The 13,405-nt window shown below is 44.9% G+C and overlaps 1 non-coding gene across 1 annotated transcript; it reads right to left on the bottom strand.

The window, feature by feature from the left end:
- Positions 1–11,330: 11,330 nt before the first annotated feature.
- Positions 11,331–11,403, bottom strand: trnaf-gaa. The gene has a single exon. It is a non-coding gene; the product is annotated as a tRNA-Phe (tRNA).
- Between the last annotated feature and the right edge of the window lie 2,002 nt (positions 11,404–13,405).

Raw genomic sequence — 13,405 nt, 5'->3', positions numbered from 1 at the left:
ATCGTCCGCAAATTTTGATATATTACACTTGGTTCCCTCCTCCAAATCATTTATATAAATTGTGAACAACTGGGGTCCCAGCACCGACCCTTGCGGAACCCCGCTAGTTACCGGTTGCCATCCCGAGTATGAACCATTTATCCCCACTCTCTGCTTCCTATTTGTTAGCCAATCCTCTACCCATGCTAATATATTACCCCCAATCCCATAATTTTTTATTTTTAGCAATAGTCTCTTATGTGGCACCTTGTCAAAAGCCTTTTGGAAGTCCAAGTATACCACATCCACCGGTTCCCCTTTATCCACCCGGGTTGTTACTTCCTCAAAGAATTCGAGCAGATTCGTTAAACAGGACTTCCCCTTCACAAAACCATGCTGGTTCTGTCCGATGAAGTCATGTTTATCCAAGTGCCCCGTTAGTGTTTCTTTAATAATTGTCTCTAACATTTTACCCACCACCGATGTTAGACTAACCGGTCTATAGTTACCCGCCTTCTGTTTACTTCCTTTTTTAAATATAGGTGTTACATTGGCCATTTTCCAATCCACTGGGACCGTTCCTGCCTCCAGGGAGTTTTGGAAAATTATCACCAATGCATCCACAATCCCCACCGCTATCTCCCTCAAGACCCTTGGATGTAATCCATCAGGCCCAGGGGATTTATCCTCCTTCAGTCTCATTAATTTCCCTAATACCACCTCCTTGGTGATCTTAATAGTATTTAGCTCCTCCATTCCTACCGCCCCCTGTTTATCCAGCGTTGGAATATTTTTTGTGTCTTCTATGGTGAAGACTGATACAAAATACTCGTTTAATGCCTTTGCCATTTCCATGTTCCCCACCAACAACTCTCCAGTCTCACCCTCCAATGGACCAACGTTCACCTTAGCCACCCTTTTTCTTTTTATATAGCTATAAAAACTCTTACTATTAGTTTTTATGTTGTTCGCTAAATTCCTTTCATAGTCTATTTTCCCCGTCTTAATTAATCTCTTAGTTATTTTTTGCTGACCTTTAAATGCTTCCCAATCCTCTACCCTCCCACTATCTCTGGCTACCTTATATGCCCTTGCCTTCAGCCGAATACTATCCTTTATAGTTTTACTGAGCCATGGCTGACTGTTCTTACCCTTACCCCTTTTTTTCTTCATAGGAATAAATTTTTCTTGAAGGTTATACAGTATACCCTTAAACGTACACCACTGCTCATGTACCGTCTTATTCTTGAGTCTGCTATCCCAGTCAACTTTGATCAGCTCAGTCCTCATACCTTCATAATCCCCCTTATTTAGACTAAGCACCCTAGCCTGAGTTTCAACCTGCTCCCCTTCTATTTGAATATGGAATTCGACCATATTGTGGTCACTTGTTCCCAACGAGTCCCTAACTATGACATTTTTAATTAATCCTGCTTCATTACACAGGACCAGATCCAAGATTGCCTCCCCCCTTGTCGGTTCGGTGACATACTGTTCTAGGAACCCGTCTCTAATACATTCTATAAACTCTTCCTCTAGTCTACCCTGCCCAGTTTGGTTTGCCCAATTAATATGAAAATTGAAGTCCCCCATGATTACAGCAGTTCCCTTTTTACATGCGTCAACTATTTGCAGATTTATGTTCTGACTAACAGCGTCACAGCTATTTGGAGGTCTATAAATTACACCCACTAGTGTTTTTTTTCCCCTTATTATTCTCTATCTGTACCCAAGCTGTTTCACTATCCTGATCCTTCAACGCAATATCCTTCCTCTCTATTGCCGTTATTCCCTCCCTTATTAAAAGGGCCACCCCTCCTCCCTTTCTTTCCTGTCTATCTTTCCTAATTGTCGAGTACCCCTCTATATTTAACTCCCAGTCCTGATCTCCTTGCAGCCATGTCTCCGTAATGGCCACGATATCATAACTATATATACTTAATTGCACCGTTAATTCATTTATCTTATTACGAATACTCCGTGCATTTAGATAAAGCACTTTCAGATGATTTTTACTACCCTTCCTTTCCGTTTTTGCCCCTTTTACATCTAGATCTTTATCTTCACAAATTCTGTCTCCTGTCACATTTTGAATTTCCGCTTCCCCACTGATACCCTGCTCTATTTCCTCTACCCCTGCCGTTATTACCCCCCTTGATACCTCCCCCCCGCTACTTAGTTTAAAGACCTCTCTACTGCCCTAGTTATATGATTTGCCAGGACCCCAGTCCCAGCACCGTTCAGGTGAAGTCCGTCCTTACAGAACAGATCCCCCCTGTCCCAGTACTGGTGCCAGTGGCCCAAGAAACCAAACCCATTATTCCCACACCAGTCTTTGAGCCACGCATTTAGCTTTTTAATTTTACGTACCCTCGCCGATTTGGCCCGTGGCTCAGGTAGCAATCCGGAGATCAGTACCCTCGAGGTTCTGCTTTTTAATTTATTCCCTAACTGCTCAAACTCCTTCAGCAGATCCTCCTTCCTCGTCCTTCCTATGTCATTGGTCCCCACATGGACCACGACCACTGGATCCTCCCCCTCCCTCTGCAAATTTCTCTCCAGCATCGCAGAGATATCCTTAACCCTAGCACCGGGTAGGCAACACAGCCTTCGGGACATGTTCTGCTGGCCGCAGAGAACCTTATCTACCCCCCGAATAATACTATCCCCTATCACTACGGCATTTCTTCTAACTCCCCCCTCTTGAATGGCCTCCTGATCCACGGTGCTGCAGCCAGGTTGCTCATCCCTCCCACAGCCCCTGATCCCGTCCTTACATTGAGTAAGAGCCTCGGTCATGCTCGTCAGGGACAAGGGCTGTGGCTCCTGCCGCATCTCCTCCTGGTTCCCCCTACCTGCCTCGCTTATGGCCACACCTTCCTTTCCTTGCTCACTGCCTACTGAATTAGTTAAACTGGTCGGTGTGACCATCCCCTGGCACAAAACATCCAGGTAATACTCCCCCTCCCTGATGTACCGCAGCGTATGAAGTTGGGTCTCCAGCTCATCAATGCGGAGCTGGAGTTCCTCTAGCCTCAAACACTTACTGCAGCTGTAGGGATCTTCTACATCAATGGTGTCGACAAATTCCCACATCTCGCAGTATTGGCACATCTCCTGACCGCCCATCTTATATAGGTAATTAACTGGTCCTGTTTAAGAATCCCCTACTGTATTGATACACCCCTTATTTATATAATCCTACCTCCTATAAATGGGAAAGTACTCACCCCAGCCGTAAATTACCTACTGGTTTGGCTGTCTAGTGGTAATTCCGTCCGCTCTTCCTGTCTGGTCCACTGCTCCCTTGCAGTGCGAGGCAAACCTCTTTGCCTCTGTTAGTCTCTGTTAGTCTCTCGAGCCGCGGCTCCGTCCGTCCTCCCTCGGCGACAGCACCTGTGGCACCGCGGTCGTGACGTCCCTTCCGTTCCTGCAGAGCCTTCCTGTCCTGGGCTTAGCAGACTGACAAACCACAGAGACCCTAAAGACCCAAAGAGCCAAGAGCCAAAAGTATAATTGAATGTCAAATGTAACAATCAGTTGAAAATATATTTCTGTACAAAGCGTCATAAGTCAAGATTGACACAAAGTGCTGGAGTAGCTCAGCGGGTCAGGCAGCATCTCTGGAGAAAAAGGATGGGTGACGTTTCGGGTCGGGACCCTTCTTCAGACATATCTGTCAAGAGTCAAGTGTGTTTTATTGTCGTATGTCCCAAACAGAGCAATGATATTCAGACCTGCTGCAGCACAACAGAAGATGTAAACACAGTACTCTGTAAGAAATAAACTAATCATTTAAAAAAAAATTTGTTTTCTACACCTAAATACAGTTTTTAAATTTTGCGAATATTTTCACGATTTTAGTTGACCTTATGAAATGTTCAATTATAATTGACCTTATGAAATGTTCGAAATGAAAGATGCAACGTGGAAACAGGCCCTTCTGTCTAACGAGTCCACGCCGACCATCGATCACACGTCCACACTAGTTCTGTGTTATCTCCCTCTCCCTTGCGTATCCGCTCCCTACATACTGGAGGCAATTCACAGAGGCCAAATTTACCGATAAACCCATACATCTTTGAGATGTTGGAGGAAACCAGAGCACCTGGAGGAAACCCTCCCAGCCTCAGAATTAAAGGACATTCTTTTAGGAAGGAGGTGAGGAGAATTTTATTTAGTCAGAGGGTGGTAAATCTGTGGAATTCTTTGCCACAGAAGGCTGTGGAAGCCATCAGTAAATATTTATATGGCACAGATAGATAGATTCTTGGTTAGTACGGGTGTCAGAGGAAGTCAGGATAATGGGTTTAGGATGGAGAGATAGATCAGCCATGATTGAATGGTGGGGTAGGCTTGATGGGCCGAATGGGCTAATTACTCCTATTATTAACGACCTCATGACCTTATGATAGCCCACGAGGTCACAGGAAGAAAATACAAACTTGATACAGACAGCACCTGATGTCAGGATCGAACCAGGGTTTCTGGTGCTGGAAGGCACTGACTCTACCAGCTATACAACTGTGATTTATCGAAGTCGCTGCCTCAAAAAGGCTGGCAGTATCATCAAAGACCCACAACATCCTGGCCACACACTCATCTCCCTGCTACCTTCAGGTAGAAGGTACAGGAGCCTGAAGACTGCAACGACCAGGTTCAGGAATAGCTACTTCCCCACAGCCATCAGGCTATTAAACTTGGCTCGGCCAAAACTCTGAACATTAATAACCCATTATTTGTTATTTGCACTTTATCAGTTTATTTATTCATGTGTTTTGTAGTCAATGCCTATTATGTTCTGTGTGCTGAAGCAAAGCAAGAATTTCATTGTCCTATACAGGCACACGTGACAATAAACATGAACTTGAACTTGAACTTGATGCTCCAGGTTCCCAGTGGCTTCAGCAGCGTTGGTTAGGACTTCCCAACTATTATACTCAATGTTCCAATATTGGTAGTCAAGAGGATTTCAGATAAACACATGGATATGCAGGGAATGGAGCGACATGGATTACACGCAGAGAGAGAGGAGGTTAGTTTTACCTGGCATCATACTCAGCATGGACATTGCGGGCTGAAGGGCCTGTTCCTGTGCTGTACTATTCCATGTACCAAACCTGTCACTGGTCACACTACCCTCATTTATCTTTAATTTACTAATATCACTAAATGCCAAAAAACATAATTCATCAAACAAGCAACAGAAGTTGAGTAATATATCAACAATTCTGTGGCAGTTTGCTATAAAAACACACAGACAGTTCTGGCACATTATATTCTATCCTTCATTTTATAACTTGTTATTTTTTTCAAGATAATTTATTGGATACAGATAACAGAGGTTGAGCCAACCAAGCACTAGTACTGTGAAGGACATTACTTATTTATTTCAAATAGTTCACTGTTTGTAAATCATTACATTCTGTACATGCAGAGCCAGCTTTGTAAATCTCTTCTCCTGGAAGCAAGGTTTAATACACAGACAATGATGGATTTGCAAAATTGTACCAGCTAGCACACAAACCTGGGGCATTTTGCAGTAAAGACATTTCGGTTACTCCTTGAGTTTAGTTCAGTTCAGAGATACGACATGGAAACAGGCCCTTCAGCCCAATGAGCCCATGCCTACCATTGATCACCAGTTCACACTCCTTCTGTTATCTCACTCGTTCTGTTACCCTACTCCCTGTTCGCTAAGGGCATCTTTGCAGAGATTAATTAACCTACAAACCCACACTTCTCTGGGATTTAGTTTCATTTAGCTTAGAGATACAGCTTGGAAATAGGCCCTTCAGCCCACTGAGTCCGCGCCGACCAGCGACCCCCGCGCACTAACATAATCCTACACACACTTGGAACGTTACAATTCTTACCGAAGCCAATGAACCTGCAAACCTGTGCGTCTTTGGAGTGTGGGAGGAAATTGGAGTTCCTGGAGAAAACCCGCGCAGGTCACGGGGAGAACGTACAAACCCCGTACAGACAGCACATGTAGTCAGGATCGATCCTGGGTCTCTGGCGCTGTGAGGCAGCAACTCTGCCGCTGCGCCACCTGCAAACCAGGCAAAGCATCATTAGAGAGTTGACAACTTTGTAAATCAGTCCCTCATTTGGATCACGTGTATTTCAAGTTCATTAATAGAAAATAAATAAGCACAAGATGAAACGTTGAATTCTAAAGTTGGGTACTTTACACTTGCACCTCCTGCAACCTCATCTACTGTATCCGTTGTTCAAGATGTGGACTCTTATACATTGGTGAGACCAAATGTAGACTGGGCGATCGTTTCGCTGAACACCTTTGCTCAGTCCGCCTGAACCTACCAGATCTCCCGGTTGCTGAGCACTTCAATTCTCCTTCCCATTCCCACACTGACCTTTCTGTCCTAGGCCTCCTCCATTGTCAGAGTGAGGCTAAATGCAAATTGGAGGAACAGCATCTCACATTTCGCTTGGGTAGTTTACAGTCTAGTGGTATGAATATTGATTTCGCTAACTCCAAGTAACCCTTGCGTTCCCTCTCTCTCTATCCCTCCCTCACCCAAGTTGCACCAGCTTCTTGTTTTCATCCAGCAAACCGCTAACAATGGCCTGTTTCCTTTATCATCATTACTTTTTTGCATATCTTTCGTTCATTGTTATTTATCTCCCTACGTCATTGCCTATATCTCTCATTTCCCTTAGCCCTAACTAGTCTGAAGAAGGGTCTGGACCCGAAACGTCACCCAGTCCTACTCTCCAGAGATGCTGCCTGTCCCGCTGAGTTACACCAGCTTTTTTGTGTCTATTTTAGGTTTAAACCAGCATCTGCAGTTCCTTCCTACACAATTTATCACAGGAATCTCTCGCCTTCTGTTTACATTTGTCCTGGCATTTGCTGTACTGAGTCTTTGCATTAGCTTTTGCTGTTGTGTAATGTAATTATTTGTAGTTCTGCTGCCAGTATCTTTGTAATTTCCCACACAGTTTCATACTTCAAGAGTCAAGAATGTTTTGCTCTCCCATATCCTGAGATGGAACAATGAGATAGATCCTTGCTTGCAGCAGCACAACAGTATATGGAAACATGGTAAACACCATGATAAACAACAAAAAGATGTTCCGTACATGTAAGACTACCATCTTTGCTTCAAAACAGGCCTCATCAGTCAATGATGTTTCATTGTCACTTGAACCAAAGGCAGAACAGTGAAATCCTTACTTGCAGTAGCACAACAGGTCATAGAAACATAGAAACATAGAAAATAGGTGCAGGAGTAGGCCATTTGGCCCTTCGAGCCTGCACCGCCATTCAATATGATCATGGCTGATCATCCTGTATCTGCCTTCTCTCCATACCCCCTGATCCCTTTAGCCACAAGGGCCACATAAGGGATAGGAGTAGAACTAAGCCATTCGGCCCATCAAGTCTACTCCGCCATTCAATCATGGCTGATCTATCTGCCCCTCCTCACCCCATTCTCCAGCCTTCTCCCCATAACCTCCTGCGCACGTACTAATCACGAATCTATCTATCTCTGCCTTAAAAATAGGTCTATAAATAACCACACACACAGATAATATATAATGAACAAAAAAATAAATAATGTTATTGTGGAAACATGAAAAGCATCACCAGCATATAAGCAGCAATGCATATCTCATTGTGAGCCATGATGAATTGTTATTGTTTTATACTATTTGCAGCTTCTTGCTACAATTTTCCAGTTTACTGCCTTGCTCAAATGAAAACATTGCTTGGGTAATTCTATTGTACTTAAAAATATTCATTAAAAGTGGCACTGCTTAGGAAGTTCAACATATCTTCGTGTGAGACCCGCTATTCTGATATTCTATAAAACGTAACACCCAGGATAATGTGAAGACAAATCAGGTGGTTACACACATAATTGTACACAAAGGACTTTCCTTTACAATCTAACACTGATCTCTGCTACAATTTCCTTGATCTCCATTCCCTTTGTCCTGTTTTCACACCTTACACTTCCTTATCCATACACTTCCTTATCTATGTACCTCCTTCAGCCCTGCCTCTCAGCCTGAAGAAGGGTCTCGACCCATTCCTTCTCTCCAGAGATGCTGCCTGTCCCGCTGAGTTACTCCAGCATTTTGTGTCTACCTGCTGCCTTACAGCGCCAGAGACCCTTCTTCAGGCTGAGAGGCAGGGGTGAAGGAGGTACATAGATAAGGGAGTGTATGGATAAGGAAGTGTGAGGTGCATACGGGCGCTGTCTGCACGGAGTTTGTACCGTCTCCCCTGTGACCACGTGGGTTTTCTCTGGGTGCTCTAGTTTCCTCCCACACTACAAATACGTGCAGGTTTATAGATGAATTGGCTTCTGTAAAGTATAAATTGTCCCTCGTGTGTAGGATGATATGGGGCAATCGCTGGTCGGTGGGACTGTTTCTTCACTGTATCTCTAAAATCTAAAATCGAAAGTCAAGTCTAACTTCTTCCTCAATATACTTACGATCCGTCTGAAGAAAGGTCCCAAACAGAAAGATCACCTGCCCATTCCCTCCACAGATGCTACCTGACCCACTGAGTTCCTCCAGCATTTTGTGTCTTTCGCTCAGGATTCCAGCATCTGCAGTTCTTTGTGCCTCTGCTTGTAATCCTTGATTTTCTTTGTGCTTGAACTGCAATGAAGTAGCGTGATTCACATTCTCATCGCCCTCTGCATAGAGGTTGTTTCCTGCAATCACTTGGATAGATGGGTGACTATTTTACATTCATGACTGGTGGCTATATTCTCCTCACATACAACCTTGTTTCCAGAATCTTCCAATGCTTTTCCTTACCCTGGAGTTATTAAACTTTGGATTTGCATTCAGCTCACTACATTTTGAATAAGACTTATTTCCCGTGCTATATTGATAATTCTATTAAAGTTCAGGAAGGTACTTCAGCTTTGATTGTTTTTTTCTCTATCAATCACTATAATTTTAGTAAAAAAAGCTGATTGTTTGGTTTACTTTAGTTTAGAGATACAGCGCGCAAACAGGCCCTTGGGCCCGCCGAGTCCACAATCCCCGCACACTAGGTTTTCTCCGAGATCTTCGGTTTCCTCCCACACGCCAAGGACGTACAGGTTTGTAGATTAATTGGCTTGGTAAATGTAAAAATTGTCCCTAGTGGGTGCAGGATAGTGTTAATGTGCATGGATCGCTGGTCGGCACAGACCCGGTGGGCCGAAGGTCCTGTTTTCGCGCTGTATCTCGAAACTAAACTAATCTAAACTAGCGCCATCCTACACACATTCGGGACAATTTACGATTTTTATCGATGTCAATTAACCTACAAACCTGTACGTCTTTGGAGCGTGGGAGGAAATCGGAGCACCCGGGGATAACCCACGCAGGTCACGGTGAGAACGTACAAACTCCGTGCACACAGCACCCGTGGTCAGGGCAGAACCCGGGTCCCTGGTGCTGTAAGGCAGCAACTACGCTGCGCCACCGTGCCGCTTTTAGGATTTGCGAGAACAATTCTCGCAAACGTGCACGAAAATGTCACAAGCCCGTTGAGGAACACTTCATAATAGTGGAACAAATCAAAAACGTATCAGTAATACGACTGAGAGGGGGGTCCCAGCGCAAATTATGTGTCGATTCACATCAAGCTGTTAAATGTCACAAACCCATGCAGAAAAAGCAAGCAGCAAACATCCTACAACCACTAGATGGCCCCTGTGGTTCTATTTTAGTTTTGTTCTTTTTAGTTCAGAGATATAGTGCGGAAACAGGCCCTTCGGCCCACCGAGTCCGCACTGACCGGCGATCCCCGCACACTAACACTATCCTACACACACTAGGGACAATTTACACTTATACCAAGCCAATTAAGCTACAAATCTGTACGTCTTTGGAGATTGGGAGGAAACCGCAGATCTTGAAGAAACCGAAGGGTTCGTGCATGACTCTATTACAAGTCATAGTCACACAGCATGGAAACAGGCCTTTCAGCCCAACTTGTCTATGCCAACCAACATGTCCCATCTACACTAGTCCCACCTGCCCACATTTGGCGCATATACCTCCAAACCTTTCCTATCCATGTACCTTCCTTTTAAATGTACATGTGATAGGAGCAGAATTAGGCCATTTGGCCCATCAAGTCTACTCCGCCAATCAATCATGGCCGATCTATCTCTCTCCCTCCTAACCCCATTCTCCTGCCTTCTCCCCATAATCTCTGACATAATCTCTAATCAAGAATCCACTGACTTGGCCTCCACAGTCTTCTGTGTCAAAGAATTCCATAGATTCACCACCCTCTGACTAAAGAAATTCCTCCTCATCTCCTTCCTAAAATAACATCCTTTAATTCTGAGGCTGCGACCTCTAGTTGTAGACTCTCCCACTAGTGGAAACATCCTCTCCACATTCACTCTATCCAAGCCTTTCACTATTCTAGTTGTGCTAGAGTCTATTCAAATGTTGTTACTATACCTGCATCACCCACCTCCTCAGACAGCTCATTCCATATCCCCACCAACCTTTGTGTGGAAAACATTGCTTCCAAGGTCCCTATTAAATCTTTCCAATCTCACCATAAATCGATATCCTCTAGTTTTTGATTAACCTACGCTGGGTAAAATATTCTGTCCCTTCACCCTATCAAGTCCCTTCATGATCTATAAGATCACCCATCAGCCTCCTGCGCTCCAAGGAATAAATTCAGCCTACTCAACCTAGTGCTTAGTCCCTCAAATCCCGGCAACATCCTTGTGAATCTGCCGTGCAATTTTTCCAGCTTAACAACATCCTTCCTATAGCAGAGTGACCAAACAGAACACAATACTCCAAATGCAGTCTCACCAGCAGCTCTGACATTACATCTCAGCTTCTCTACTCAATATCCTGACTGACGAAGCCCAATGTACTGAAAGCCGCCTTGGCCACCCTATCTACCTATGATGCCACTGTCATGGAACTACCTGCGCTACCAGATCGCTCTGCTCCACAACATTCCCCAGGCCCCTGTCAAAAGAACAGCTATGATCTTGTTTAGTTTAGTTTAGAGATACAGCGCGGAAACAGGCCCTTCAGCCCACCGAGTCCGCGCTGACCAGCGATCCCCGCATATTAATACTATCCTACACACCCTATCCTACACACACTAAGGACAATTTATTTTACATTTACCAAGCCAAATTACCTACATACCTGTACGTCTTTGGAGTGTGGGAGGAAACCAAAGATCTCGGAGAAAACCCACGTGGTCACGGGGAGAACGTACAAACTCCGTATAGACAGCAGGGATCGAACCTAGGTCACTGCCAGTTACTGCAAGCGCTGTAAGGCAACAACTCTACCGCTGCGCCACCGTGCCCGCCTAAAACATCTGCCGAAACCCGGGATTGAACCAGGGACCTTTAGATCTTCAGTCTAACGCTCTCCCAACTGAGCTATTTCGGCACACAGTTAAATTGTTATATAGTTGAGAGGATGAAAGAGCTGAATTGCCTACACATTGAGTTGAGTTTAGTTTATTGTCACGTGTGCAAAGCGTTTGTCACGTGCTAACCAGTCAGCAGAAAGACTATATGTGATTACAATTGAGTCATCCACAGTGTACAGATACATGATTGATAGATTGATTGACACTTTATTCACACATGTACTTGGTACAGTGTCATTCTTTGGTTTGCAAACAAAAGTATGCAGAGTCGCCACATATAGGGGCGTTGACTGGGTTACAAATGTATTCAATGTTGGCTCAGTAGTCTCTCTTCCATTTTGCCCCCCCCCCCCCTCCCCTTTAGCGGGCCCCCCAGCATAAAGGGTATAACATGAATAACATAGTTAAATGTAAGAAATGCTATTGTTGGAGTAGAGATTTCAAAGAGAGGAGCGAATGTAATGCATGATGGCAGAACTATGACCAGCACACAAAGAGTCGCCTGGCCTGGGCGCCATCTTGGATCCACCACAACTCTCTGTCTTCTATCAGTCGGCCAGCTCCACATCCTTATTCATCTATTTTCCTACGTTCTTGTCTTGGGCAATGACCCCAGTGATTGCGGTAAATGTGAGGATGTTTATAAACAAATATCAAACGTCACTGGAGACACAGGGATGGTCGACATTTTGGGTCTGCACAGATTCAAGACCCAAAGCGTTGACTATCCTTCTCCTTCACAAGTGTTGCTTGACTTCCTGAGTTCCTTCAGCAGTTGGTGTTGTGTTCCAGACTCCAGCATCTGCAGACTCTAGAATGGAATAATTTATTGTCACACGTGACAAGGCACAGGGAAATTCTTTGCTGCCGTTCCCAAGGGGTGCAAATAGCGGCCACCTACGGCACTGACAAAGTTACAAAGTACGCTGGCTCCTCCGCTGTTTCCCCCACGCTGGGACCCCCATTGTTCTCACCCCCTCCCCCACAGCGGTTCCCTCACGTTCGACCCGCGAGGCTTCACCGCCAGCGAGGCCCCATCGTCGCCGAGGCTCACCATTGCTGTTGAGGCTCCATTTGGCCCAGGCTGGCTTCGCTGCCTGGCTTTTCTGCAGCCTCCTGGGAGGCCTGCCTTGTGTTTAGTTTAGTTTAGTTTAGTTTCAAGATACGGCGCGGAAACAGGCCCTCCGCACACCGGGTCCGCGTCGACCAGTGATCCCTGCACACTAACACATTGGGGACAATTTACAAGTTTACCGAAGCCAATTAACCTACAAACCTGCACGTCTTTTGGAGTGTGGGAGGAAACCGTAGCACCCAGGAAAAACCCACGCAGGTCACGGGGAGAACGTACAAACTCCGTACAGACAGCACCCGTGGTCAGGATCGAACCCGGGTTTCCGGAGCTGTGAGGCAGCAACTCTACCGCTGCTCCACCATGTTTCCATTGACAACTTGTCAGCGTTCTTCTACAAAAACACTTCAAAGAGGAACAATTAATTTGTCATGTTGAAGCAATTCGCAAGAATGCCGGCAACGTTTTATTGAACGTGTCAGCTCAAAATGTTGTTGCTTCAGCGTTCTCGCAGAAAAGAATAAAAATATGACTTTGGTTAATGCTTGAAAACTAGCTTTCCATTCCTGTTAATCGCCTTCTCATCTAAATATTGGTTGTTCAGGAGCTGGTCAGTACAGCTGAAGGAGCGTGTTCATCTGCTGATGTAATTGAGTGTCTGTCATGTTCGATTGTGTTAGCGGGGCATGTTGTATTGTCAGTTTGTGTTGTCTGCCTGTATTGTTTATTTAAGTGAACAACACAACATGTTGTCATGCTCCGAACAGTGAAGTATTACTTGAGCTGATTCAATTACTGATGTGTATTACTATCTTCCGTCTTAACATTTCCAATGCACTTGTCGGTTTTTTTCTGCCTGCACTGAACGTTTTAGAGTCATAGAGTAATACAGTGTGGAAACAGGCCCATTGGCCCAACTTGCCCACAACGACCAACATGTCCCATCT

This window comes from Amblyraja radiata, chromosome 18, assembly GCF_010909765.2.
Source record: "Amblyraja radiata isolate CabotCenter1 chromosome 18, sAmbRad1.1.pri, whole genome shotgun sequence".
NCBI lineage: Eukaryota > Metazoa > Chordata > Chondrichthyes > Rajiformes > Rajidae > Amblyraja > Amblyraja radiata.
This window is presented reverse-complemented; position numbering and strand designations above follow the sequence as displayed.